The 19,092-nt window shown below is 35.2% G+C and overlaps 1 protein-coding gene across 1 annotated transcript in view; it reads right to left on the bottom strand.

Annotated features, from left to right (window-relative positions):
• The window catches only part of LOC120427919 (neuropeptide CCHamide-2 receptor-like), a 52,922-nt gene extending 34,307 nt beyond the window's left edge, over positions 1-18,615 (bottom strand). Inside the window, exon 1 of the mRNA XM_039592857.2 lies at positions 17,941-18,615. The gene's annotated coding sequence lies outside the window, so the exon portion shown is untranslated. The remainder of the gene's footprint in view (positions 1-17,940) is intronic.
• Positions 18,616-19,092: the final 477 nt, after the last annotated feature.

Here is a 19,092-nt window from a genome sequence, read left to right on the forward strand (position 1 = left end):
AACTGTTTATATTAAACAGATAAAAATATTTGAATCTTTTTTAAACATTTTCGGCCTTCGGCCTCCGTCATGCACACGGGACCAGTCCAACGAAGCTTCACCAAAATTTTGAGCCGATTTGGACAAAGCAGTGTTGAGATATCGTGGCACCCGTTTTTTTAAACTGCTAACTTCAAATAGCTATATCTCGGCAATGATGCAACCAAATGTCTTCAAATTTATATTGTTAAGAGATTCAAATGTAAATTTAAATGCCCTGAAATCAGATTAAAAAAAAGTTTAAGTGTGTGCTCAAACCAACCTCCAACATTTTTGCCGATTTACATGTATGTAACCCCTTAAATGATTGAAACCGTTGCACCCAATATTTTAGCCATTAATGTTCAAATTGACAAATCTGTTGAGATATCAGGTCAGGTCAAAAGGATACAACCCTGGCCAAAAATTATCGTCACTTCTCACACTTTCCACACCATTCTGTTGGTCATCCAATTGCGACACGATTACACATCTTTGTACACTTGTAACAAACACACTAGTTGAGGGTCATACGATCTTACCACGACCTGTAGACTATCCAAATAGGAATCAGGAAAAGGAGACGGTAAAACATCGCACGAGCAGATCTCTGACGTGGGATCTTGCAAGGTTTGATCACAGATCAGTCCTACACGGTTCGCCGGACGGCACGGGCCTTAGGCCCACCGTCACGGCTGTAAATATTGTAAATTATAATAAATTGTAGTATGGAAATAAACGTCTTGTTTTACGGTACACTTCGTTTAAACCGCGAGTTCTTATTTCGGAAAACCACTTGGACGGCCAGAATTGGAGAAGCAGAGATTCCACCGGTGTCATTACCTGCCGGTTTCAGGGCTTCTACGGCTGGCCGGAGTCGCCACGGTGAACTTGGTTGGGGGTTCACTCTTCCTTCCCTCCACACGAGCTATCGAAAGGATCTACACCAAGCCCGAAGGACCAAGCCCCCCAACAAAATCAGTGTTCAACTTTGGATAATTATAAATGCATATATTCAAAAAAAAGCAGCAGCATTTCTGATTCAATCAATATCAAGGATGGTTTGGAATGTTTTTCAAAGCTTTTTAGCTCGTAAATTGTAAATTAAAAAGAAATATAAAACACGTTACGATAGAAAACTATGCATCAATAATGGTTTGTTTTCTAAAGCAAACATAGCGATTGATACAAATAAATGTGTCATAATCTTCTGTTCATTTGCAACATAAATAAATGCCTAACAAAACAACCGTGCTGCTCCATCGAATCCCTTTATGTCAATCATTTAATGGTATAAAAGAACAATTGCACGAAATAAATAAATTATCCCAGTCGAGTTGTGATGGAAGCCATATCGTACGCATGAATAGCTCAAAAATAGACCCAATGAGGCAATATTATGCCTGAGTCAACAGATAGCTGTCAAACGCAGATATCGTCTCGAAATTGGAATCAAATTCGCTTTTCTCCAGCATCAAACACTACCACCTCATTACACATCACGCGGTGTGTGTTACTCTTCATAATGGCATTATTACCTACTTTTATTTGGCGATGACGAAGAATGAACCCTAGTCAAATAAACGTCATCGCAAGTAGACTGTTTGAGCTTATGTTGGGGAAGCAGCTGTAAGGGTATATGACCCAATTTTGGGCTAATTCTTTCCAAATGATCCAAGCTTGGTTCACCGCCAAAAGACGAAACAAGACATTAGGTACTGCCCGGCAAAAAGCGTGCTGAAAAAATAAAAATCATCAGAAGATCCTTCATGGCGCGAAAGCTATACGAAAGATAAAAAGGTCTGCTCCGAACGTAATAAAGAACCATCCGCCCCACCTCTACGCTGATGAAAAGAAAGGACCTGTGGTATGTCAGAATGCCACCGACACGCGAGTAAGAAAAAAAACCTTCTTCCGAGAGGCATTCAACAAACAACGTCAAGAACATGTTCTGCGTCATTGTGTGCGCCATGAACGAACAGAAATCCTCCAGGGGGATCCCCCTCCAACAGCAGCTCCTAGCGCCATTTCTCACGAACCGTTGTGCATGAAAATGGCAATTCATCAATAAATTCAGTGAGTTGGAATCGTCATGCTTCCGAAAGCAACTTCAAGTCCTCGCCATGATCGTTCTGAATACGAGCTTCGAATTGGCTGCTCCAATGACCCGTGACACTGTGAACGGCCAAGTGAGGTTAGATCTTTGATAAATAATGCAAACTTGACTTCAGTCATGCTTGAATAGAGGGCTCCAACATCGAAGCACATCCTTTTTTTTGTCGAGGAAGAAGACATATTGTAGAAACGTGCGGTGTTGTTGCCATCAACCGACAATGTTCACAATCAGAATGTTCCTTTGTGAGGCGTTGTTATAGGGGGATGGCGTCGCTATTTTTAGACCACATTTTCCACTTTTTCTCATCGAAACCGACTACTTTATCGACTTCATTTTGCTGGGCGAGATAGGACGCCGTCTATTTTTAGACGATGACTCAGCACTTTTACACTCTTGCGCTTAAAAAAACCAGGTGGCAGCACGATGTAACGCCACGTCCCTATGGAAGCTAGGGAGCAGTCATGTTCATTGTCAACAAGAAATATATCCCCATTCGGAAGTCGTTGTAAAACATTTCAAAGAGATTAGATTTTCAAACCAGCTGAGGAACGTTCTTGCAAGACAATGGATGAAGTGAAGGTTTATGGGATACGATACTCGCAGAGTAAACAGCAATGGATTAGATTAAATTGTACTTTATTACGGTAATGCACTGTTGACGGGCACCCGGCGAAAATGAACATAAGAACAATTCTCTACCAAAGCCGGAAATGGATTTCTTTTATATTTGTTGAAAAAAACTGGAAGTATCAATCCTTGGGCAAACTATTTTGATATCGCTGCAAATTATCGTTGAACAAATGTCAAGATTTCAGTTCGAAAAGGGACATAATGAAAAAAATTATAAAAAATTATATTCTTGGACTAAGACTAAGACTTTGATTGAACAAGTTTTTAAAAAATCCTGTTTTTTAAAGTAAAAAATTGATATTAATTTTTTTTTGACTTTCCGTACGTTCTACTCAACTAGTGGGGCAAGACGAACAACCCGTTGGGGCAAGAGGAAAAATGCATGAAACAACATGTTGATTTGCTAACAATTGAACTGTTATCACTTAGATACATCAGATTAGAATGTATTTGAAACGTTTCTTTCATTTTTAGATTGAATAATAATATTTTACTATACATTTGATCGTTTTTACGAAAAAAAATAATTACTTAGATGATAGATAGTAAAGGAGAATGGGCAAATTTGTATGGGAGCTGGTCCAAGGATGTACACGAACGGGACCAACTATTTTCGAAAGATCTCGCCGAGACATGAAAAAAAGTCTTCTGGACCAACTCTCTAAACCCCGGGGTTCAAAAGTTACAAGTTGTTGAAGTTTAAGTATTTTGGGTTAAAATGTACAAAAAATCTATTTTTTGCTATTTCCAAAATCATTCATAAAATCTCTGTTTCATTATGGATTTCGATTTTCTTGACTTCATTCGACGCGTATCACCGAAAACTATACGTTCTGATATGTTTTAGCATGATTGAAACATGAATTCTTTTGTTTCTATCCGTTTAAACCGTTTTTGCAAGAGGCTTACCATAGAAACAAGCCGAAACTTGAAGATTTTGAAAACGAATCCTACCCAGACTGCTTCAGTGAGTATGAAAGGCTACAGCGCAATGTTGTAACAACTTATTGGGATGTTCTGAGTCATCCGAGAACTCCTTGGAGTTAAGACCGGTGAGTCTACCACCGTAACAAGCAAGATGTCGGCGGTTTTTGACCACTGATCATACCCGCATGGCTTCAGTGAGTATGGTAGACTACTATGCTGATGTGTTGGAGTGTCCTGGGTTCTCCTAGGACTCCCTGGAGTTATGATCTGTAGAGCTACAGCCGTAACAAGCAAGAGGTCGACGGTTTTTGACCCCGGAACATACCTGCATAGCTTAAGTCAGTATGGTAGACTGCTTTGTTAATATGATGGGATGTCTTTGGTCATCCTAGGACTCCCTGAAGTTAAGATATTTGGGTCACTGTAACAAGAAAAAGGTCGACGATTTTTAACCGCGCATCATAACCGCAAAGATTCAGTGAGTATGGCAGACTGTATTGCTGTTATGTTGGTATGTTCTGGACCATTCCAGGGAGTCCTTGTAACAGCCGTAAACCTACAGATCATAACTCCAGGGAGTCCTAGGATGACCAAAGACATCCCAACACATTAACCAAGAAGTGCACCATACTCACTGAAGCCATGCGGGTATGATCCGGGGTCCAAAACCGTCGATCTCTTGCTTGTTACGGCTGTAGCTCCACAGATCATAACTCCAGGGAGTCCTTGGATGACCCAGGACATCCTAACACATTAGTAAAGTAGTCTACCACACTCACTGAAGCTATGCGGGTATGCTCCGTTGTCAAAACCGGTCGACATTTTGCTTGTTACGGTAGTAGACCCACAGATCTTAACTCCAGGGAGTCCTAGGAGAACCCAGGACACTCCAACACATCAGCATAGTAGTCTACCATACTCACCGAAGCCATGCGGGTATGATCCGTGGTCAAAAACCGCCGACATCTTGCTTGTTACGGTGGTAGACTCACCGGTCTTAACTCCAAGGAGTTCTCGGATGACTCAGACCATCCCAATAAGTTGTTACAACATTGCACTGAAGCCTTTCATACTCACTGAAGCAGTTTAGATCGGATCCGTTTTCAAAACCTTGAAGTTTCGGCTTGTTTCTATGGGAAGCCTCTTGCACAAACGGTTCAAACGGATAAAAACAAGAGAAATCATGTTTCAATCATGCTAAGACATATCAGAACTCATAGTTTTTGCTGATACGCGTCGAATGAAGTCAAGAAAATCGAAATCCATAATGAAACAGAGATTTTATGAATGATTTTAGAAATAGCAAAAATAAGATTTTTTGAACATTTTTACCCAAAATGCTCATACTTCAACAGCTTGTAACTTTTGAACCCCGGGGTTTAGAGAGTTGGTCCAGAAGACTTTTTTTCATGTCTCGGCGAGATCTTTCGAAAAAAGTTGGTCCCGTTCATGTACATCCTTGGACCAAATTCGCCCATTCTCCTTTCGTAATATCACTATATTTTGTGTGGACAATTTTTTTTAGCAACTGTTTATCAGTTACTTTTATGTATTTATTTCCCAATAAAATATGTTGTTACAGCAATTCGCAATTTTTTCTATACTCAAAATCCATACAGTACACTCGCCCCACCTGAACAAGATTTTTTAAAAGCTCTCAACAAAAATAACCAAAAGTTAAATCATACTTTATAATAGGTGCAAGTCATTGATAGGGACACTACTGATCTAGGAAAAAATGCATTTTGATAAAATGAGCCTTAAAACGAACCCTAAGCCTTATTTTGTACTTTCCAAAAATTATAAGAAAACTAAGGTTTTGACAAAAACTTCATTCAATCTTATGACCCGTGGCGTTTACGTCGTTTTGGCGGTTAAGTGGTAGTAGAATCAGCTAATTGCATTGCTAGCAACAATTCCTCATACTAGAAATGATTAAAAGTGTCAAAATTACGGCCGTACGAGCGATTGTTCCTCTTGCCCCACCTCCCGATCATTAAGGCTTGGTTTCTTTTAATGCATTTTTTTGAAATTTTTATCCCTTGACTCTGACCAATGTCCAGTCCAGTTGTTTTGAAATCATTAATTTTTAAAATATCTAAGCATTGAAGAAAATATGTTTTTCGTGATAAAAAAATTCTTTATGCGGTATTGTAAGGCCGTTGCAAATATTTCTCAAAATTTATGTCGCATCCCCCTCCCTCCATCCCTCTCCCCCTATCCTTCAAAATCGGTTCGAAAAATCAGGGGGCAAAAAAAATTTTTTTTTTTCAAAAAACTTCAAAATTTTAAAGCAAATAGAAGTCTACACAGCAAAAAATCCGATGGTAAAATCGCATGCAAAAGCATGCACATCACCTTCGTCAAAATAAACACTAAATATTACACACTGCATGCACAATTTTTGCAAAAGCAAAAAAAGATGCAACCGACGGGATTCAAACCAAGCACCAACAGTAAGGACTGGCGCCTTTGCCCACTTGGCCATCAGACCGTAAAAACACTGTAAGGATAAACGCATATATGAGCTTGACATTTCGGTCAAGTTGGTTTCCCATACTGACGGGCTACATATTTCAGGGTGTAAAATTACATAAAATTGTTTAAAATAATGCAATATTTATTTTACACCCAGGCCTTTTACACGCAGCTGGATTACTACTTTTTTAGCTGTGTAACCAACTGAAAACAATTGGAAATGCATTTTCCTGCGTTTAAAATCATATTTAGCATGTCTGGGATTGATCAAAAATATTTCCAATTTTTGTGGAATTCCAATGTACAGGCCCCGCAAAAAGTTTTTTTTTCGGCGAAAAAAAATCTTTCTAATATTTCGATATTTTGAAAGCTAATGATTGCAGAACCACTGGGCAGATGTAAAATGTACTTCAAAACATTTTTTTCATTCAACCAAGGCTTGTTATTTCAATTTTTATATATTTTAGTTTGTTGAATGCTTGAGTCAGATTCGCTTGAAATATGACCCAAGTCCGCAGTCCTGCTGGTTAGGACCGAAAGTGTTGATATCCTGTTCAAAAAGTTACTCTCAATTCTAAAATTTCTTAATTTGACCTAATAAATACTCAATTACTTCAAAAAACAATCCAACGGTTTCCCAAATATCACGATTTCTAAAGTAAGGCTTATTACACAGAAAAAAAAATGGGATAATATTAAATTTGCGAATAAGTACAACTTACAGGCTCTTGTTCAGAAACCAGTAATCCGATTACGAAGGTAAACAAAAATTGTAGCTCGGCTTTTCAAAATATTTTTCTGCGGGAAGCATTGCACAGTGGTCCAGATCGCAAAATTAAGTGGAAAATGGTGTTTGGTGTCTTCAGAAGAGTTGTTGTAAATAAAACAGTTTACGATTAGGGTGATTTTGAAAATCTAACTTTTCAGGATTATTTTTGGGATTTTTTTGTCTTCTAGAAAAATGTTGGTCTTGCTAATCCAAGCACCAAACATTTATCTCGTAATCTACGCCTTCTACAACCAAATTTATAGAAAGCATTTGAGAAAACCTTTAAAAATCTGTTTTTTAACGTGGCAATTCAGGGTTATGTTTTAGAGAAAAGTGATATTTGGGGCACTTTTAAAGCTTTAAAAACCACACATTTTTATTCTTGGACAAGTCAATTTGGACTTAAGAGTCAAAAGTTACAGCCATTTTAAGAAAACAAATATGTTAATCTAAAACCCAAATATCTCGAAAGGCGCTCAGATTTGCTCAGATGCTTTCTAATAATTTGGTCGTGGAAAAGTTGCTTGAATTGGTAAGCCTAACAACTTTCTTGAAGATAAAAAATTAAATTTGATTTTCCATTTTTTTTAAGATCAAATTTGACAATATTTCTGATTTTTTCAAAACGGGTTATCCATAAAATATGTGACTACTTTAGGAAAGGGGGAGGGGCTTTTTGGCGATTGTCCACAACTTTTCTGAAGACACCAAACTGTTTAGAAAATCCCTTATAATTATTATTTTTCAAATATTCACTGGAGGAAAACTAATGAAACAAAACTGACTTGTTCTACATACAAAGAAAAGTTGATTTGAACAATTCTCTACCAAAACCGGAAATGGATTTTATTTGTATTTTTTGATTTGGCTCAAACTTTGTGGAGGCCTTCCCTATGACCAAATAAACTATTTTGTGTGAGTGGTTCATCCGTACAAGTCTCCATACAATTTTGGCTGCTGTCCATACAAAAATGGTATGGAAATATTCAAACAGCTGTAACTTTTGAGTGAATTTTCCGATCAATTTGGTGTCTTCGGCAAAGTTGTAGGTATTGTTGAGGACTTTTGAGAAAAAATAGGTACACGGAAAAAAATGCAGATTTTTGAATCAACTTTTTATTTACTAAAGCTCAATTTCTCAAAATACATATAAAAATCCGCAACTTTTGAGCCATAGAGAAACATGGTCAAAAAATCTGCCGCCGAGTTATGAATTTTTGAAAAAATAGTGATTTTTGGAAAAAATCGAAGTTTTATGCAAAAACAAGTTTGACATTATTTTTTAATGCAAAATTGAATTTGCAATCGAAAAGTACTTTACAGATTTTTTGATAAAGGGCTCCATTTTCAAGATGTAGCCACCGAAAGTTTGATTTTAGCGAAATATTTGCAGTTTTTCGATTTTTAAAAATAGTGACCATGAGTGACCGTTTCTAAAAATATTGTTTTTGAGAAGTTCAAAAAATTTGCTATACAATTGTCTGAGAGACATTTAAGATTGGACCTCGGGTTGCTGAGATATAGCCCCTTTAAGAAAAAGAAACTTGAAAATTGAAGTTTTCTTAATCTCATCAAAACAACCCACCATTTTCTAATGACGATATCTCAGCAACTAATGGTCCGATTTTCAATTTTCATACATGCAAAATTCGTGAAATTATCCGATCTTGGGAAATTGAGTATTAGTGAAAAAAAAGTTGATAAAAAACCTGCAATTTTTTTCCGTGTACCTATTTTTTTCTCAAAAATCCTCAACAATACCTGCAACTTTGCCGAAGACACCAAATTGATCAGAAAATTCACTTAAAAGTTACAGCTGTTTGAATATTTACATACCATTTTTGTATGGACAGCAGCCAAAATTGTATGGAGACTTGTATGGGTGAACCAATGACGCAAAATAGCTTATTTGGTCATAGGGAAGGCCTCCACAAAGTTTAAGTCAAATAAAAAAATACAAAAAAATAAAAATGGTCGAAATCGGCCGATTTCGTAGAGAGTTGCTCATTTGCTAAAACGTATAGAATTAACTCTGTTGCAAATTTTATTCAAACCATTTGTCAAGGGGGGTACACAGAAAAAAATCAATTCTCAAAACCGTGAAGTCAGTTCACGATTATGAGAACCACGAAGGAATATATTCATGTTTATGGTGCAAATGCACCATACTCATGAATAAATTCCTTCGTGGATCTCACATTCGTGAACTTAATTCACGATTACGGGAATTGATTTTTTTCTGTGTAGCTAAAAAAACAAATGCTCAAATTTCATGCTTTTTTACAACACTTTGAAAAAAAGTATTCCAAAATATATTATTCATTAGTACAGTTATGCTCGTTGAAAAAACTTCAAAATTTATGATTTTTTAATAGTTTTTCTCGTCATTTTTCAACTGTAGATCCTAATTCAATATTAGGTAAATATAATCTGTTAATGTTTAAAATCCAATCGTACTCTCAGTGAAAATTAGTATTTTAAGCACTAAGCTTCCTGATTAGCTCGCGCCAACTACCTGGTTCAATTAATTTAGTTTGAAGAAATGTTTTTGTCCCGAAATCCAATAAAGAGAAAATAGAAGTGTGCATTTTGCTGCTGAGATGCATACTATCCCCGTTTCGTCTACAGAGCACTGACGAAGCTTTCGAACAACATGGAATGCTCGTGCCCAAATTCTAACACAGGAAAGTTTTACCACATACTTCCTACATGAAAGTGATTCATTCCAAATGCGGAAACTGTTTCGAAAATTAAACCATAACCGTGTGGTACGTCGATACAGCAGGCAAACAACTTTTATGTAAGCTGGAGAATGCAGTACGAAACATCAAAGTTTTTTTTTATGAAATACTTTTATCCTTTAGAAATCTAACGGTGAAGTTATTCAGTGGAGACGCATTATGGCTGTCAGTTTGAAAGCATCCCTTTCCGGTGAAAAATAATTCCCAACTTGATCTAACAAAGTCACCCGTAGGTGTTTGCTTTCAATGAACAGGAATACTACGAAATTGGCTACCCTTCGCGAATGAAGCGTCAAAATTGAATTTCAACAGAATCCGTCCTTTTGATAAGTTGAAGGTTAATGTCAAGAGTCAAATGGAGTGATTCCTTCAAGTGCAATTCACGGGAAACAATCAAGTTTAAAAAAAACGCCTTAACAATGGAATTCTAAACATTTATCAGATCAATGACCAGCACAGTTCAGCAGGCAGAGAGCATTACATCCTAATCACCCATCTATTCCGGCTGAACATAAAATCTGCCCTGTGTGGGTGGCTGGCCGGTCATCGTGTGCTCAGCAGCACTATATACTGCAGTTACCAGACCGATGTGTGTTTGTTTGGCCCGATGTGGGGATCAAAGTGCCACAAACCGCCAAAACGAGGGGCAAACTGAACGGGTACATAAATAAACACGCAAACCCCCTTCGCCTCGGTATGAATAGCAGCTAATCAACGGGTTGAAATTGGGAAAAGAAAAACGCTCACGCGTCGTGGAGCGGAGGGAAAACTGTGATTTTCCAGCGAACCACCCTCGCAGATAAATGGAGTGGAAAATTTGATGAATTTGAGATTTGTTTTTAATTTATCAAGTTAGTAAATTTTAAGAGGTTTGATAAAAACATTACGTCCACTTGTCTATGATCCGGCGAAATGGTACCAGCCAAATAATGGGGAGCCAGCTACAAAGGTCGACTACTTGAAGAAAGAAAAAAGTCCAAACATGTCTGATTATCAATCCACACTGGCTGATGTATGGGGGTTAAGCGCCACACTACACTGACGGGGACCACTTGTTGAGCTGTTTATTACTGGGTTTGATTTGTTTTTGGTATTTTTAGAACCAAGACGAGCAGACGAAAGCATTTCCGCGCGTTCCTGTAAATTGTTACATAATGAGGAGGGGAAAGTTGGTGCAAAAAAAGAGCAGTATCCGGTTCAAATTTTGCGTACTTTTTTTAAAGAAGATGTTTTATGTCCTTTTCAATTAGAGATTTGCGGAACCCAATTAAATTACCAGAAGCTTAAAATTAGTTCATCAAATTCTTAAAGCTTTCCATGCCTCTACTTTATCTTTTTGTGGAGCCGGTGTAGGAGTTCAATTAATTTGCATTATCGTTGCTTTTCAAGTCCTATTCAATGAAATTGGGTATTTATTAACTAAATAAAAGTAAACTTTGCCTTTCGAGTCATTCGGCCTTTCGTAGGAGACCCATTAAATTACATAGAAAAATACAAAAAATTACCTTGCTACGTAGTTTTACTCTGTCATTGATGTAAATTTCAAATTTTAGCCGATTTTGGTTCAATTTCATTTTTGCAATTCAACTGATCAATTCTCTCAGATTTCAGTCATTCGATTTTTTTTTGTATTTTTTAAATCCGACTGAAAATTTTTTGGTGCCTTCGGTATGCCCAAAGAAGCCATTTTGCATCATTAGTTTGTCCATATAATTTTCCATACAAATTTGGCAGCTGTCCATACAAAAATGATGTATGAAAATTCAAAAATCTGTATCTTTTGAAGGAATTTTTTGGTCGATTTGGTGTCTTCGGCAAAGTTGTAGGTATTGATAAGGACTACACTGAAAAAAATGATACACGGTAAAAAATAGTGATTTTTTATTTAACTTTTTGTCACTAAAACTTGATTTGCAGCAAAACAATATTTTTAATTTTTTGATATATTTTTAAAAGGACATCAAATGTCAACTTTTCAGAAATTTCCACGTTGTGAAAATAATCTTTGACTGAGTTATGAATTTTTGAATCAACTACTTTTTTTATGTAAATTCAAATTCGAAATCAAAAAGTTCTGTAGTGATATTTTGAAGTTAAAGCCATTTTTAGGTAACTTTTTTGAAAATAGTAGCAGTTTTTAATTTTTTTAAATTACTGAACATGTTTGCCCACTTCTGGAAAAATTTTTTTTGAATAGCTGAGAAAATTATCTACTTTGTAAATACGACCGATTCACAATGTTAAAATATGAAACATTCGTGAAATTTTTAGATCTTTTAGAAAACAATATTTTAAAAAAATTTAAATCAAAACTGACATTTCGAAAGGGCGTCATATTAAATGTTTAACCCTTTTCAAATGTTAGTCTTGATTTAAAATATACCTCTTCTCAGTATTTTTACCCAAATTAATGAGTTTTTTTTCTTTCATCTCATACGGCCACTGCAAATATTTTTCAAAGTTTACAAAATTTTTGCCACGGCCTAACATAGAAAAATTAAAAAAAAAACTCGCTTTAGCAGGTTTTTTTCAATATCATTTATTTTAATTTAACTGAGGAAAAAATACAAAAAAGGCAAAGATGGCTTTTTTATTCATAACATACTCAACAATGAGATTTTTCTAAAATGAACATTTTTCGCAATGCAATTTTCTGTGTGAAAAATTGAAATCAAAAAACTAATATTTTTTTAAAAGTGTTTTTTTTTTTCTGAGAAATCCTATGCCAAATAAATTTCATATTCTTGAAAGATTTATTTAAACAAAGGTACACTCTAAAATAAATTTCACATTTTTGCCATTCTTACTAAAGAAAGGTATAGGGTTTGCTTTTTTATTTAATTTTTAACACATAAAAATTTGCATGACAATACCGTTCTTATTTTTTCATCATTTTGTGATGCGTGAATGACAAGTGTAGAAAAATTTGATTGCCCAGACCAAGGATTTTTGAAAAACAAAATCCTGGTAGATAACAAATTTAGACCTTATATTTATGTAAAATCAAATTGAAAAGTGTACCATGTACAAGTTCCAGTAGCTTATAGGTTTATTTTCTTAAAAATATAACTTTTTTCATTCAGCACCATTATTATCATTCACGAAAATATTTGTTTTCGTAGAGAGGAACAAATTGTCTTACAATTTTGCTCCATAGGCTTTTTAAAATGATTGGAAAGTATTCTTTATAACGTTCAATTTTCTCATTTAGGCCGTTGCAAATATTTTTTGAAGTTTATGTCTCTCGCCTCTGACCAAAGTCGAGGTTAAAGTTTAAAAATTGAATTTACGAGCCATGATTTCAGCATTTGAATGAAAAAAGTGTTTTAAAATGCATTATACGTCCAGTTGTTTTGCAATCATTCGTTTCCAAAATATCAAAGTATTGAGGAAAATTTAATTTTTGCGAAAAAAAAATTATTAAGGTGCTATGCATTGGAATTTCATAAAAAATTAAAATAATTTCATTCCATCCAATCATACCAAATATAATTATCAATGCTTTTTTGCCCCCTGATTCGGACAAATTTTGAAGGGGGGGAGGAGACATAAACTTTGAAAAATATTTGCAACGGCCTTTTAAAAAAAAACAGAAATTATGTCAGGTTTCAAAAAAATTAAAATTGTCAAAACAAAAATACACGGAATACACGGAAAAAAGTCAATTCTCGAAACCGTGAATTGTGTTCATGAATTTGAGAATCACGAAGAAATATATTTACATTTATACTGCAAATACACCATACTTTTCTTCGTGGTTCTTAAATTCATGATTTCAGGAATGGATTTTTTCTGTGTATGAGATTGCCCAAAAGAGTACTCAAAATATTTTTTCTATAAATGTTGAATATATTGATGCTAGTCCACTTGTCTGTGCAAATGCCACCAACCGCAGCGTTGAAAATACATCCGAAAATGTGTTTGCCACGATCGGACGGACAGTTGCTGACGAATGTTTGCGCAGCATACATGTGCTGTGAATTTTTAATTGCATTCCCTCAATATTGAACCTAGGCAGACCCCCTCCAAAAATGACGAACGTCGATCAGCAGCGCGCACACTTAACTTTCGCGGGTTTGAATTTGGAATTCGATGATATAATCGTAAATCAATCACAGAATTCGAGCCAATTATAATTCTTTTGGATGCTAGGGACAGCTGATCTAATTGTGGCCGCATTATGCAATTGATTGAAAACTAATTAAAAATTCTGAACCTTAACTATTCCACGAAATTTAACAAATATCTCCAGAGGCGAATTCATTCACTCCAATCCATTCATCACTTCAGCATTGTTCCTCTCCTCAAGCTTTGCAGCATTGCACACTGCATGAATTCTGAGAAAATCAAATGCACATTCACATTGCATATCGTCCAAATTGACGTGTGATTGAAAAGAGCTGTTTATCAGCAGGGGTTGGATTTCCTACAAAATGGGGTAGACATTGACTTTGAAATTGCAGCATTTGAATATAGATAGGATATAAATGCAATCAAACAGCGGAAATTTACTGGGAAATAAATCAAGACTTTGTAGCTTGGATGCGAATCAAATACATCTTTTGTTTTATAAAAAGAACATTTTAGTAATACAACTGTAAAGTATTGAATATTTATTGCACTATTTGAATCCAAAACGTTTTAGGTTTTTTAGCATTTTTCACAAGCATTCAACATTTAATGTTGGCCTGCATCAATAGAATGTCATTTTTATTTTGTGCAACCAACCAAACGGGACCAAGCGGTCGCTTCTTACAAATTGAGTTGTTTCCATGTATTTTAGATTTTACATTCAATACATGCAAATAACTCGCATAGGCATTCTGATGGTGTTGGCTCTGCCGAGCTTCGGTGACCCATTTCTACGCAGGCTAGCCGTGCGCGAGGTACCTCAGCTTGGATAGACAAGCCCCGCCCTAAAGAACGTTTGCATCAATCGGATTCAAACGTTGTTTAGAACTTCCGAGCACTTGTCAAATTGACAAAGACCCAGCGCGTATATAGTTTGTAGTCGTAGTATCCCTAATTCTACCAATCCAAAGGACGGGGATCGACTTTGATTTTTCGTTCATGTTAAGAGTTTCAAAAATTTATATTTCCTTAATTTTCTCGTTGGGAGCAGATTTGAATCGAACCCAGGATCGTTCGCTTACAAGGCGAACACCGTAACCACAGGTTGTTGATCCTGATTTTTTGTGATTTTTTTTTTGTTTGTTTTGAAATTATATAGTATTCTTATATACTTTCTATATACTCCTTAAATACTTTCAAGTATATAAGCCGATTTCTTTTAATCGCATTGCTAATAACTCATCAGGATCAACTCGGATCTTCTTGCATCCTTCGACAAAGTTGTAGGAAATTACATTTCCTGAAAGAATCTCATACTTGGTCAATTTTGGACCTGCGCCACCTGCTGCCAAAATTCTAAAGCGATGTTTTTCCCCATACATTTTCGCGATTTTTCCCATACAAACTTCAACGATAAAAAGCGACCATTAAACCTTAACCGATTCGGCCCAAATTTGGCATATTTACTTAAAATTGCCTAAAGAATTGAGCCAGGAGGTATCTCTTGAGATTTTCCAAAATTTTCAATTTTTCTTGTCACCCTAGTGACCAGTCAGCCACGGCTGCTCCCCAGCATTAATAGAATGCCATGTTGCAAAAAGAAGTTTATTGCAGCACGAACCGCACGTTTTTCCATCGATGTTTACCAAGCTGGATTAATACAACGAGTGCTGGGTATGTAAAGGAATTAAATTCTGTAGCTTGAGAAGGGATTTTCTGATCGTATTGGCGTTAGTGCGTGTTGGTGCAAAATCTCTTTTAGGAGACATGACTTTTTGAAAAAAACAATCTTGTTTTTTTTAAATATCGAAAACCTTGACATAAAAAAACATGTTTTGAAGAAAAATTAAATTTCCAATCGAAAAGTACCTTACCATTTTTTTTTTTTTTTTGATAAAATATACCGTTTTTAAGTTAAATTAGCTTAGTTTAAATTTTCGATTACTTTCCTTTTTGTTGAAAAAACATCTTTCATTGGAAAACTACGGGGAAACGGGCAATTCGTTTCTGAGATACAGCCTCACAAAGCTTTCGAATCGATGAAAACTTGTATTTCTAAGTGTCACCTAATTAGCCAGTAATTTTAAACTGACGATGTTTCGGAAACTATTGGTCGGATTTTCAATATTGAAAAATAAAACTTTTGCAAAATTGTCTCATCTTTTTAACCCTAAATAAATTTCAAAATTTGAAAATCAGGCCTTATTTTTTGGAAAGGTCTACAAAAAGATAATTTTACACGCTTCATAGCTAAATTTGGTCTTATAAAATTTTATAAAATTCATGATTTTTTTTTTGAAAATTTTAAAAACTCGCAAACAAAACAAAAGTTGAACTTTTCAGCACTCAAACTGGAAGCTGCAATAGTAGTTTATGCAACAAGTTGCAAAAAGAGGATTTTTTCAGCACGAGTCGTACATTTATCCAACGAGGTTCACCGAGTTGGATAAATACGACGAGTGCTGAAAAAATCAAGTTTTGCAACGAGTTCCATACAACATTTTTTTGCAATTTCGAAAAACACCCATTGAGTGAAATTTTAAGTCGAATTTTCATGTATTTTGTCAATAAATCGTTTAAATCAAAAAAAATTTGAAAAGTGTTACTTTTCGAAACAAGTGCTGAAAAGTTCAACTTTTCAGCACCCATTTCAGTGCTGAAAAGTAGAACTTTTCAGCATTTATTTTGAAAAGTGTTGCTATTCGATTCTGTTGTTTTTGGTACAGAAAAGTAGGCTATTTCGTCGTTCAAGAATGACAGGAAAAGTAAGTAGTTTCACGACGGAATTGCACAAAATTAATTTTTCAACCAACTTTTGATCTTTAAAAAGCATTGGAAAGAAGAACTCTTAAAATTTAAGAAAATTTATGGGTTGGAAGTTTTGCTTGTTTTATGTGACTTCGCCAATGTTTTTAAAAATGTCATTTGTTTAGAGGTCAACTTTTGCAGTGTTTTTTACTAACATTTCTTATAATTTAAGTAATAAGAAGTATGCAGTAATTTTTCTAGTGCTCCACACTATGCCTCTACGCATTTATTTACAATTTAAATGATAATGGTGCCATTTTTTAGCAGAAAATGTGAAAAACATGCAACAAATTGAAAAAGTTACTGTAAAAACATGAAAAAATTAGATAGGCAAAATGTAATGAAAGGAGGTGGTAGAGAAGGCCAAATACTACCAAAAACAAAGTAAACTAAACAAGATAAATGCAAATTAAAATACTAAAAATAAAAAAAAAACAAAAACATAAAACAAGAGAAGTAAGTTCGTAGAACAAAAGTTGCTCAAAATGACCTCCTGAACACGGGACATATAATAATTTTCGAAAAAAAAAATTTGGACAGTAGAGTGTTAATGTTTTTATTTTTAATAAATTTTAATATTTAAATTCTTTTATTTAATATTCATAGGTAATATAAAAAGTTTTCCTAAAACAAAATTAATTTAAAGTTGAATTGAAAAAAAAGTCAGTCTATGATAGTTACTTACGGCCTAAGTTTTTCGTGAGTTTCGTGAGTAAGCTCGAAAAGACGTTGCTGAAGCAACATTTGAAAATGTCGAATAAGCATTTTAATAGTTATAGATAGAACTATTTTTCAAATTCCGAGACAATAGGTAACTTTTTTTTAAACTAACTTTTTTTACTTTTCAATAACTGGCCTAAGAGTTTTGTAAAACATTTCAGCTATCTAAATGCTTATGCACCTTTTTTCGAATGTCGGTCAGGTTTGAGGTTCGAAAATCCGAACAAAATAAATGTATTTTAGAATACAAAATGAATGAAAATAAACATGAAACAAGACAAGCATTTTTCATGCAACAAAAATTGCTTAAAATTACTATAAACATCAGAAAAACTAAAACTAAACATTATTCCATTTAAGCTTACCCCGAATTAATGAGACGGTTATTTATTTTTTTTTTTCAAGAAGATAAAGTTCAAATTGAGATGGTTTTATATGAATTTTTATTTTATACTTGTGAATCAAACTTTAATTTAAAAAAAAAAATCAATTTCAACTCGAGGACTCGAGGATTCAGGAAACAGATATAAAGATGTTAAGCTATATTTCAAATTAATTTATTAGTTATATATTTTTCCTTTGTATTTTATAAATCATTTTAAAATATTAGCATTGAGCACGAATTTGTTGGTTATTATTGTGTTATCTCTACGTAAACTCACCTTCTCACCTAATTCTACTTAAATAATTGAATTATCCGAGAACGAATACACCACTCTTCACTAATTAGATTTCACGGGAATTTAGCTGCTCCAGCATCGGAAATCACATCTCTCCAAACTTACTAACTGGTTTTGCTCACTTTAGCAAGCAAGCACTCACTTAATTACAACTTCCGTGCACTCAATTAGAGTAGCAGCAGCATTGGTGCATCCTTTTTATTCCACTGAAGTGACCTCTATTCACTGGCACAAAAAAAACGAGAAAAATCTCGTTCAAACATCCTACGACGGTGCAAGTTCAAACCCCTTGAACAAGTTTTCCGCCACTTTCCTAATTACAAAATCAACAATTCAAGACCAACCTTCGTGGCCACTTCAACACTTTGATCTATCACCCTCGAACTGAACCAAGTGATGGCGTTTCACACTTTTTCACAAACTCATCTGCCAAGAAAAATCGAACTTTCCCGCAACGATCGCCAAACACGTGGGGCCCACCGATTCACCAAACTTTCGAAACCGACCAAGACTTTTTGCGAAAATTCGCGCCACGACGAACGAACGAAAAAACCAAACCGTTTCCCGCGAGCGTCGACAGTCGACTGGCCTGACCCGGGTCTGGCTGGAAGTGAACGTGTTCTGTTCTGTTCCGTTCCGACGACGACGAGACCAGACCGGCTCCCACAGCATCGGCGACAACATCTTCAGGAGGATTTTGCGGGCGCGCGCGCGAAAAACAGTTCCAAACAAAACACGGTGAGAAAAGGTCGGGGTGAGGCGTGAGAAGATTTTCTCATCGAAACCAGAAGGTTCATTTTGGAGAGTGGGAGAGAGAAAGAGAGTTTTTCTTGAGAGAATGGGAAAAGATGATCGAAAAGTACTTAATTTTAACGTCTAAGTCTTCAATTCTACAGTAAAAGTCAGAAATTTCAAAATATCCTCGAAAAATACGAGTTAATAGGCAAAAAAAAAATAATATCTTCAACATTAAGGAAACAATTATTACAAAAATGTTGATAATAAGGACTGTTAAAAATTTAATGTTGTCTTACTGTTATGATTTTCTATACAAAAAAGAACTTTATTCGGAAAACCAACAAAATGATTGGATTCCTAGAAAGTTGATTACTAACAACACATAATATTTAAGTT

This window comes from Culex pipiens, chromosome 3 (assembly GCF_016801865.2).
Source record: "Culex pipiens pallens isolate TS chromosome 3, TS_CPP_V2, whole genome shotgun sequence".
Lineage (NCBI taxonomy): Eukaryota > Metazoa > Arthropoda > Insecta > Diptera > Culicidae > Culex > Culex pipiens.